At 36.6% G+C, this 11,888-nt stretch overlaps 1 long non-coding RNA gene across 1 annotated transcript; it reads left to right on the top strand.

The window, feature by feature from the left end:
* The first annotated feature begins 7,416 nt into the window (after positions 1-7,416).
* On the top strand, positions 7,417-11,538 carry LOC122180533. The gene is made up of 3 exons (XR_006179133.1): positions 7,417-7,526; positions 10,773-10,969; positions 11,283-11,538. It is a non-coding gene; the product is annotated as an uncharacterized LOC122180533 (long non-coding RNA).
* The last annotated feature ends 350 nt before the right edge of the window (positions 11,539-11,888 follow it).

Raw genomic sequence — 11,888 nt, 5'->3', positions numbered from 1 at the left:
GTTTATTTAGGTGTGTTTCTTTGTTTCTGTATCTAATTTAGCACACTTTTAGAAAGAGGGCATGGTAAAATTTAAAGGGCTGGTAGTGAGAGTTTCTCACATTACCACTACGTGCACAGATGTACAGCAGAGGAATAGATAAAGTGTGGCATGAATGATACTTGTAATGAATGTTTCCCCAGATGCAATTAAACATCTGTAACATGCACCATTTCTGCATCAATATCAGAATAGATTAAAACAGAAATCCTTAGGATGTTCCCTAGACTTGTGTTCATCCACCTTCACTTTTCTTGAGGTTAAAGACAATTTCATTTTGCTTTGCAATCTGATAATATATCTGTGAACTTCAGCAGCCAGACCTTCAAATGTCTGATGTCAGAACCTGCTTCGGGTTATTTCAAAGTCTGTGTTGCAAAAGAGAGAGTTTCCATTACATTTGGAACAGTTTCCATGGAGTTCCTAGTGTTGTGAATAAAGGCACCTTCTGCAGAAAACTGGAAGAGAAAGAATTCAGGCATGAAGAAAGTTCAGGAACAGAAGAGGGAGGACCAGCTAGCAAAAGCCTGAAATGCCCACAGTAGTTTAGTATGCTTTTTCTTAGCATCTATAAACAGGAAGACTAAAAAGAAATCTGCCCCTCAGTGTCTAACTCAAAAATGTTGTGTAAATTAAGTCATCTAATAGTCTAACAACAGCTTCCAGATTGTTAATTTATTGTAGTTTATAAGAAACTCCAGTCTAACAAGTGGATTGCACTCTAACTAGTGGGTCTCAAATCATTCTATTTTATGTCTTTCAGGAAAGTTTCTTTTCTTTGTCATTGTTTTCTTTAATGTAACTGCTCACAGTTTGTAAGGAATCATTGGTGCTTGATGCTGGTAAACTTATGTAGGAACTTGCTTACTGCCTCACCATGTGTGCATTTCAACGCAGTAACTGTTTATTATTTTATTGAGGTTCAACTACTTTGTCATCTTGGCATTTATGAGTCTGAATTGACCAGTGTCCAATGTAATGAAGAGTACCATTTATTTGAATGTCTGACACTGTACAGTGTTATCAGCGTGGGTTAAGGAGTTTAACTCTAGACCATTCAATGTCATGTCTTCCAATTCATCTAACCTACTTAGTATCTGGATGAAGAATGTGTTGAAAAGTGACCATGATTTCATGCTTTTGTATTTCATAGTAAACACTGGCATAAAGCATTTGTTTAATTGCCAAGATTTGGAACACAGTACACATAACTTATAAGCTTTATTGCTCCATAGGTAATCTTGTTATGTTATCCCTCACAGTTTCCTTCAAAAGGAATCTTTGCAAAAGTAACAGGAACACCTTTTAGTTCCTTTTTTTTCTTTTCTCCTACTTTTTTTTTTTTTTTTTTTTTTGGCCTAAATATGACATCCTACTTATGGTCAGAAATTCACACACAGTCTTCCAACAAGCTGATATCAGTGTGTCCTTCAGTCTTTTAACTTTCTGAAAGATGTTTAAAAAAAAAAAAAAAAAATTGTAAAGAATGGCAAGGAAAAATATTATTTATCTACTTCAGAATTCCTTGTTTTTGATTACTTCCTATTAATATATCAGGCAAAGAGTAAAATCAGGAAACTTAATACTAGAAAAGCCAAATTCCAGCTCTTCAGAGAGTTGGTCAACAAAAACCCCTGAAAAACTGCCCTCAGAGCAGCTCCTTCAGGAGCAGAGCTGGCAGATCTTTAAGGGACCATTCCTCAGGGGACAAGAGCTCTCCATCCCCAGCTATAGGAAGTCAAGAAAGGAAGCTGAAACCAGCTTGGTGAAGTGGGACCCACTGGTCCCAAACTGGAGAGCAAGAAGAGCATGCACAGGCAGTGGAAGCAGGCACAGGTACCCTGGGAGAAGAGTAGGGATGTTACTAGGCTATGCAGCGATGGGATTGGGAAGGCCAAGGCCCAACCAGAACTGGACTTGGCAAGTGGTGCAAAGAGGAGTAAGAAAGGCTTCTATAGGTACATGAACTGGAAAAGGAGAGTCCAGGAGGACATAAACTCCCCTAGTGAGCAACATAGGCAGGCTAGTCACAAGAGACAGTGAGGAGGTTGAGGTACTAAACAATTTTATTTTTTATTTTTTTTTTTACCTCAGTCATCACTGACAACTGCTGTACACACAGCCCTCAAGTGGATGGTTTGGTAGATGGGAACTGGTGGAATGATCCCCCTCCCACTGAAAGCAAAGACCATATTAATGGTCACCAGATGAACCTGAAGGCCCATATGTGTATGGGTCCTGATGAGATGCACCCCAGGGTCCCGAGGGCTGATGTAATCACCAAGGCATTCTCTATTATATTTGAAAAGTCATGGCAGTCAGGTGAAGTCCCTGGTGACTGGAAAAAAGTCAGTGTCATAACTACTTTTAAGAAAGATAGAAAGGAAGACTTAGGGAATTATTGACCTGTCGGTCTCACCTCTGTGCTGGGGTAGATCATGGAGCAGATCCTCCTGGAAGCTATGCTAAGGCACATAGAAGACAGGGAGGTGATATGAGATAAACAGCATGACCTCATCAAGGACAGATCCTGCCTGACTGACCTCACTGCTTTGTATGATGCTGTGATTGTATCAGTGGACAAGGAAAGAGTCACTGATGTCATCTATGTAGGCTTCAGTAAGGCCTTTGACACAGTACCCCACAATATCCTTCCCTTCAAATTGAAAAGATATGGATTTGATGGGTGGACCATTCAATGGACAAATAACTGGTTGCAAGGGCATACCCAGATAGTGATGGTCAGTGGCTCAATGTCTGATTGGAGATCAGTGACAGGTGATGTCCCTCGAGAGTCAATACTGAGACTTGTACTCTTTAGCATTTTCATCAGTGACATCAACAGAGGGATCAAGTGCACCCTCAGCAAGTTTGCAGATGACACCAAGCTGTGTGGTGCTTTTCTTTTTCTTTATATGGTTTCAGGTCTGGTCTCCTTCTCTGACTGCCCATTTGGAGCTGCACATCTTCCAGGATTAGCTTTATCTGAAGGGAGCGTAGTTTACAACATAGGAACCACCTTACAGTGCTAGTAAGAGCCCAACTGTGGGCGAGGACCCGGGGGCTGATGCTGAAATTCCCCCGTTATCTGCAACATCAGCAGACAACACTTCAGAAAAGTGAAGACGACATCTTAGAGCTAGGAAGAGAATTGCAAAATATGATGACACATGAAGGTAGAAGGTGGGCAAGATTGACCATGAGGCTTTGAATTTAAGTATTTCAAGTAGTTCAAATTGATTTTTTAAAATGACTTAGTGATGTTCTTCATATTATTAGGTGTCATGTGAATGTTCCATTTTTGTATGAGAGTAAATAAATCATGCAGCAAACATGGAGTATTTTTTATCTGTGGTATTTTCTTTCTTGACAAAATGTCAGTCTTTCCTTCCATCTTTAATAACTTCAGAAAAAGCTTTCTTACTCCCAAGAAAAAATGGAATTTTATCTCCTCATCTGTTATCTCTTCCTATCAAATTTATGCTGGCTTATTTAGACATCTCACAGTACTACTGAATGAGAAATCAAGAAAAGAAAACTTATTTTCACTATTTTCAAGGGTTTTAAAATAATGGCATACTTAAGTATATGCAAGTTATCTAAGGTCAATTTCACTGTGTGTTAAGCATAATGTATATTCTCTCTGCGTGCCTTGTCAAATTGAGTGCATGCAGCTAAAGAAGTCTGGCTGCAAGTATGCAGCAGTAAGAAAAAGCATGGAAATTTATCTTGATGTTTCCACAGTTTTGTTACTGCTGCATAATATAATCCTGTATTGTATGTACTTTTACGATAAAGTTATAGCAATGCTAATTTCAGATTTAGATCAAAGGGCTGCATCCCCTCATGAATTATTATTCGTATATATACTTTGCTTGTACTTGTATCTGGAAAAGCTATTATGATATGTGCTTTTTGCTTAACAACACCAAGAAAGAGTCTCACAATCCATGCACCCGTACAGTTGCAGAGCTTGGCAGAAATGACTGTTATCCTGTCCCATGTATAGAGCTTTCACTGAGCGCCCTTCATTCAGTAAATGAAGATGAATGCTTATTAGGAAAAAAAGGGCTTGCTGTGATCGACTTCCCAAAAATAATCAGAATGAGACACGCAACCTGAACATTAGGCTCTTAATGGCTGCTTTGGAGTGAACTGAGGAAGGCTAAGGATCCTTGGCTGCTTGCACTGAGTCATAACTTTTTAAACAAGGCCCTAAGTCAGAGCTATCAGTCCTGTGGTGCTGTTTTCCTGGCTCATGATAAGCCTGTCTCTTTCTGTCCCAGGCTTGGGCCTGTGATTTAACATAGTAATGACAGCAATTGCTAGCCCCAAAAACATCCTTAGCAACTCTCATCTAATACAAATCACTTATTCTTTGTGAAAGATGAATGAGTCATGCAAGTAACAGACGGCACATTAAGAGTACATTGTTGAAGTGTGCTTTAAGTAGTTATGTGGCAGATAATGATGTGAGGTCAAATAATTTAATTTTTGTACACTATCCTTTTTTGTACATTACCAGCAGACCACCCTCTATGATGAAGGATCTCCCAGTAATATACTGGATACTTACTGGAGAGCATTAGGAAATTCATTATTCTTTTTTCACAATAGCTCTTTACGTGTTTTTAAAGTCTTTTTTTTGTTATATAAATGGCTTTGAAATCTGTGGACCAAACCTTTGTAAAATATCACTGGAAAAAAGAAAACAGATGCAATCCTCATGCCATAAAATTAAATGAGCTTTTTTAGACAAAGTATAGCATACCACTTAGCTATTAATTTTACTTCTACATCATAAAAGCCCTAGGCTATCCTTTTATGTATCTTTAAGCATAGCGAAGTTGGTTTCCCCCCCAAAAAAACAAACCTCTGCTTTATTTTTGTTATACTAAGAAATGTAACAGTGCAATTATTTTCAAAAAGTGAAATTAATTGATTTTAAAAGATTGCCTCCTTCAAGTGGCGCTGTATATGAAATAGATTTACTTTAGATAGTTAGTAGAGTAGCACATAAAGGAAAACATTTTGAAAAAAAAAAAAAAGAAAGAAAATGTCTCACTCATTAAATGAACCTTGCAAGAAAAGGAGAAACTTCCAGAGTTTATTGCAGGTTTGGCTCCTCAGATTTTGAGCTGAAATTCTCTCCAAGAACAGAAGATGATAATCTTTTACTCAGATGTAATATTTTGGGGATGATCCCGCTGGAAATAGGGGTTATGTCCTGAATGTTGACAGTTTTTTTTTTAATAAATCAATTATTCTTTTGTTCATATTCTTTGCACTTTATTTGCAGCAGTTTAGCAGTCTGTAGACCAACAATGCAAGAAATTGAAGATCAACTCACAAATACATTGATTTCAACTTTTGTACTAGGTATCCATGCATACTGTTCACTCAATCTCTAGAGTTTTGTACAATATCTTACCATTCCTAGCAATGTAGCAGACAGTTATATGGGGGACATATCTATGTTCCCACAGAGAACAAGTGGTCTGAGCAGGAGCCTGTAAAGATGGAAGGTGTAACCTGGAGAGACAGTTACAGGAAGCAGGTCCTATGGGAAGGAAGTGACAAATCATGTCAGCCTTAGTAAATGGAGGCTTGTGTTTTTTTCATTCTTAGCAGCAGTCTTTGGTGTTGGTGGTGAATATGTGTGGAAGTGCTCTGGAATGGATTCTGGAAAACAGAAATCAAGAAATTGTATATGGTGGAGAGATCTGTTTTGACAGGGAATGTGACAGGTTTGGGTCTTTCAAACACAATTTTTATGAGGCACACTTATTTTTTTTTCTTATTTAATTCTTTGTGAACTGTCTCTTTAATATCTGCATTTAAACTCTCTAACATTCAGACTCAACATAGTCATGATGAAAAGATGAATACTGATGCTTTCAAGGTGGAAATCCAACTCCTGCAGTAGTAATCCTCATTTATGTATTCATCATATGTATGAAGTTTGCCATTGTCTTCCATACTCTTATCCTGCTGGACTAATAGTCTTGAGTTGATTTTGTTCATAAATAGGATTGAATTTTCAAACCATCACCCTATGCATCTTAATACTTGGAAGGAATAAAGAAGCCTCTCATCTCCTACACACTACTTTGTAATTTTACTACTGTGCCAACAGATCCATTTTAGAGTATTAGTCCTGACATGCAGAGCACACCATAATCTAAGCTGTGACTATTTGATTGATTCTTTTTCTTAGTTTTCTCCCTAAATGTGATGCCATCAGGATCTGGTGATTGCAGTTTTCCCTTCACAAGTACTACAGATTTGGGAACAAGACTCTCACATGCTGAACTTTTTCTTCAGCCACTGGGATAATTCCCACAATAGTCATTGATATATGTTTACTGCACATATGCTTGGTTTTAGTTCATAAAACTGATGAAATTTTTCTTTAAAAACTAGGAACTGGTCATCAGGCTGTAGGAAATCCACCCCAGCTAACCATGTTTCATTCTTTCCAGCTTTACTCTTTTATATTCCCTTTTTCTCTAACACACCTAATATTTAAGAATCAACAGGGCTGTTTTGCAGCATGTGCAAGAATATTTGTTAGACCTTTAAAAGTTCAGCTTTTTGGTATCATCATTAATGTTGGTTTTTTATCATTGCTGACATGAACAAATGAAGCACTAAACTAGACTCATCCTTATTTATATTAATCAAATTGTCGATCTGGAGTGCTTATTCTCTCTTCTATTTGAATTATAGGTCTCATAACTTTATCCGTCTACAAATAAAGACAATCAGAGTATTAAAACAGAGCTGAAAGTCAACTGGATACATTTATTAAATTACTTAAGATATTTTGTATCTTTTGTTAAAGAAAAGGCATCCTGAAAGTCTCACTCGAACTGGTCAAAATTGAGGAATATGATTAAATGTTTGGATACTGTTAAGGAGAGAATTCAGTCCATCTTCCATTCAGGGGCTCCCTTCCTGATGCTAAACACAAAAAACAGACCCTCTATTCATAGAGGCAAGTCAGGTGTGTAATATGGTCATAAAGACATATTAGTGAAAAATAAATATTTTTAATATTGTATAGATGCAATTTTTTTTATATGAATACAGAGTAAAGATTAAAGTAGTTATTCACATACTCATACTTGTAACTGCTGGTGGCTAATGTCACCACAGCTGAAACACACTACTCACTGCCTTACTGTGCTCACATTCACTGACTGGTCTCTGCAAATGTTCAGCAAGCTTTGATGAATGTTAGTGGTGATATTCTTTCCACATGGAGCAATTTAATGATACACCTTTGCTTCTGACACCATTCTATCAGAGTGACCCTCTGCCACCATCTGTCACACGGCAACAGCATGCAATGGAATATTGATGGGAAGATTCAACTTCTACTGCCATACTACCAACATCCACCTTTGATGTCATAGGCCAACATCATAAAGTAGGAGGGACTACTTTCAGAGTAGCTCTTGAAGATGCAGAAGGACCACATACAGGTACACGCTGATGCAAAATATCTTATGAAGTTTGAGCCTATGGGTGAATAAAGATTCTGAATGTTAGACTGGGTATCTTGTACAATTACTATTAATAATTCATTACATGATATAAACAGGGTATCAACAAGTCTATTCTGAATGCATTTCCAAAGCATGTGATGAGGCCATTGGCACAATTTCAAGTCAATGTATCACTCAGGAATACTGAAAGAGACCTCTTATTCTATTATTACTCTCAAATTGCAGTACTCCAGAAGTTAGCTAATTAGCAGCCAAGTATGACAGTTTCATCCTGAGATGGTTTCCTGTCTGTGAAAGGATATCAGTTTAAAGTACTTGTTGCTATGATTTAGTATTGTATATCACAGAAGTGGGCTTCAAGGCATTTGCAGATTTTCTTCTTGAGGGCTCTAAGTGTTTTGCTGAACATGTTCCAAAGAGCCTGACTATTCAAAAAAACATGGATGCTGACTTTGCTTTAGTTTTTGTCGCTTCATGATAATTATTTATATTGGTAAGTGAAAAGATAGATGACTGAACTCAGCGTAAAATAAAAGCTGACACAAGCACAGAGCTCAAGAAAAATCCAAGCCAGTCTATTTTTCTAGGTTGGAAATCGCATGTTAGTGAAGGAGAAAGAGAAAAGAAGATTTTGAGGAAACATATAGAAAAATTAGTTTGAATTATTTTAAGCAGCTTTTATAGTGGTAATTTGAGCCTAATAATTTTTCACTGTACATTCTACGGCATTCTTATTTTAAAACAGATATTTTATGAGGGTTTTTTTTTAATAAGTAATTAATGGCATTAATGATGAATACATGATGCATGATCTGAAATTTGGAACATGAAGCTGAAGATCTATTTAACGTATTCCCATGAAATGGAAAATAAGAATAGGTAGATTTCAAGGTATGTTCTACTTTAGACACATGAATAGCTTGACAGCAGACACACAATAGCTTGAGTTCTTTGGACATTCCCAAAAAATTGGTTTTGTTTGTTTACTTGAGTTGGATTTTATTTCTAAGAATGCTTACAGATAAAAAGTAAAACTTTGCCAGCATAACTGATTTCCATCCAACTTAAAGCCACTGAATATCACAAATTTTGTACCAAATTTTTTTGTTGTGTTGTTGTTTGTATGTAACTGTAATCTTTAGCCTTCTTACTTGGAGTCTGTCGGAGTTCAAACTTCGTTCTTGAAGTTATTATCATCTGACCCTTCTGAAATGGCAGGGTTTTTTTGCAATTATTTCAAAAATGTAATTTTTCTAAAGCTGACTAGATATATGCTTTTATAATAATTATCATTTAATACCACAGCCTATATATTTCTATTTGTCTCATATAATATCCTGTCTAAAAAACATCCCTTTTGTTATCTCTGCTAAAAAGCAGTGAAGGCTAATTTAGTAATTAAATGGGAGTTGAACACTTCAGCACAAGTGAATGGGTCTGAATACAGGTCTTCTCATGTGCAGTCAGTCCCAATGGCAAATTTTGATTTAAAAACATTAATTTTGATATGCCCAGATTGCACAGTTTTTCACGTTGTACACACAGATCAGTTATGTAGGTCAACCCTGGTTTATCTGGAGGCCCATCCGACTCATCATAGTCAGAAGTTTGTATTGCTGTTTCTGCATAATCAATATAGTTTAATTGACTTTACTTATTTTTCCAACATGACCTTTATTAAAGAAAGCATTTAAGTTTCTTTGAATCTAGCTGAAGCTAGTTGATGTGCTTATTATCTAATACTAATTCGTGCTTCTCAAAATTTTTAGGCTTTTTGAGACCACGGTATAATAAATAGAAAAACTAAAACCCATGTTTAATGCAGTAGTCAGTAGCAGTGTGAAGAGTAAACCAATAAGATTTGTTGTTCCTCACACATCTGTTTTTGTGGGTTTTTTTTTCTCTCTAAATACTGTATTTAAAATATGAACTTCTTCAGGCTAATGGATATTTCCAATTAAAATTAAAAAACAGATAAGTTAGAGGGATTGTTAACTAATGTCTGACAATCAGCCATATGCAAAGTTTACAAAAAGCAAGTGGCTTTCATTATTTCCAATAGAGGCTGAGAGTTACAGGATTAGAGAAATTGATTCCAATTATTTAGGATCCCATTCCAAGTGCATATAATAAATCAAACCATAAGTGGCATCAGCCTCACTGAAATACAGCAATCGCACCTATACTGCAAAAGAATATGCGCTCAGCCATCGGCACTTTCTTTTTACTAGGAGAATTTCAGGTATGTGATGAAATTCCAGCTACATGGTCATAAGTAGCATTTTGTGGCATGTAAACTTTGGATGACTAAGATTTAGTTATAAAATAACATAACACTCCATAATGGGAAATCTTTTTAAAGCTGAGTGGTTCCTTTTATTCTCTATATATCAGCTTCCTAAAGGCTTTTCAACAGTTTGAGCCATTTTCTAAAATTACCACAGCTGCTTCACATTAGTTACAGGGTTTTGTTGCTAAGAAACCTTTAGCTTTCGAAGTAAGTCTTACTAGTTTCTTAAACTAGATATTTTTGCTGTTTGTTGTTTATTCTCAGCAAAACACTATTGAAATCTGGTATAGCTTTTCCCTCCAAACCTATCCAAAGTGTGAATGCTGTTTATAATGGCATTGTCTTAGATGATGCTGTCTTAGCCCTATTAATTAGGCAAGTCACTTTTCTGGAGGCTCCTTTATGTTTTGTATTTTCCGTGTTTTTCTTCAGAAGGCTTTTGTTTTGTATTTGTTTTACAGTGTTGACAATAATCATGATTTCATTAACAGACATGTTTAAAAACTGAATCCAAGAAGTTCATCAGAAATGGCAGGTAGCATCCATAGGAAGAAGGTAGCACATACCTAAGAGAAAAAGATTTCCTGACTTTTGTTCACTGAGCAATCAATGTGGCATATACAACACGCTCAGTGCCACCATTTAAGTCTGGTAACTAGTTCCATTGTTTAGAAGTTGACATCCAGGTCCCAGAAGGAGCAGTCTAACAGTAAGCTCCTTCTAGAATTTGGGTAATGGTGGAAGTGGGGAAGAAAGAAGTATGTGATAGGTGAAAATGAGTAAGGAGTTACAGGAATACTCGTGTCAGGAATGTAATCAGAAGGAATACATTAGTCCTGGAAGAGGGATTGAATTAAAATATATACACCTGAATGCTTCCCAAATGTTGCACTGATCTTTTCTTTCATGACAACCTAATGCATCCACCTCAGCTAGGCACAGATGATGAATCTCAGCTGAAAAAAATCAGATGGTTGGAGACTACAGAGTGCTGGGCTTCCAGCTTTCAGTGCAGGAAATGGCAGAAGAAAGCAGGTGATCTACAGGAAGATTTACAGAATTGCTGCCTGGACAGGAAAAGAAACTACCCATGGAACTTCTCCAGACAACCTGCCAGAAAGAGGAATAGGTTGGTAAAATTAAAGTTATTGTAATGTTTGCCTTTTTTTAGCATTAGTTTAGCATTAGTAAGTTGCACCACCGAATACTTGATTTTTTTGGTTCTAGAGTCACAGCAAAAAAGCACTTCTCCTTTTTCTGTTCCTTTTCTTTCCTTTTGCTTGTTTCTTCACTAAATGAATTGTAACAGAGCTAGTAGTGAAGCCCTGAAAGCTGTGGAGCACAAACACAGATAAACAGCGCTTGAGAGAAAAGTTATGCCAGTAGCTCTAGCCAAAGAAGGATGAAAATACTAATGTAATTTTTAATAATTTTTTTATCAGAATGAGTGGAATTAACATCTGGAAATTAAGCACGGACAAGGAAAATCAGTGTTTATTATAACGGGAGACAGGAGCGGATTGAGTCCTCATATGTTTAGTTCTGTCCAATAAACTAAACCAAGGGATGAAAGGCAAAACATTTCAATGTGCAGATCTTAAAACTCCAGAGAATTGAATGATCTATCATTTAACCACCTCATTGTTTACTGCTGAAGCGCTGATCTCGATAAAGAATTTCAAAGGTTTGGCACGAGAAGAAAAGGGAACAAAACACAGTGTAGAAATAGAATATAATACCTACCATTTAATTAATTACAAAGGAATTATTCAGGTTAGATGTGAAGGAAAACTAACGTTAAAGACTGCTGCACACATTATTTCAGAAGGGGAGTGGAATTTCCACTGTTTGAACTTTTTTAGAATAAATTTGACAAACTGTTGGTGATCGTTGTTGTAGCAGATTCTGCCTTGCAACAGACAGAGAGGCTTCTCCAACAGGATGTGATATTATAGTAGTCTGTAGGCAGAACTTCTGTTAGTTCAGGGTAAGAAATGCTTAAAAGACACTGAAATCTACAGATCTTTGCAGTTCTTGCTTCTCTGGAA

This window comes from Lagopus leucura, unplaced genomic scaffold, assembly GCF_019238085.1.
Source record: "Lagopus leucura isolate 7727_CA_CO unplaced genomic scaffold, USGS_WTPT01 Super-Scaffold_100004, whole genome shotgun sequence".
NCBI classification, from domain to species: domain Eukaryota; kingdom Metazoa; phylum Chordata; class Aves; order Galliformes; family Phasianidae; genus Lagopus; species Lagopus leucura.
Note: the sequence above shows the minus strand (reverse complement) of the source record. Positions and strands in the feature narration are given on the sequence as shown.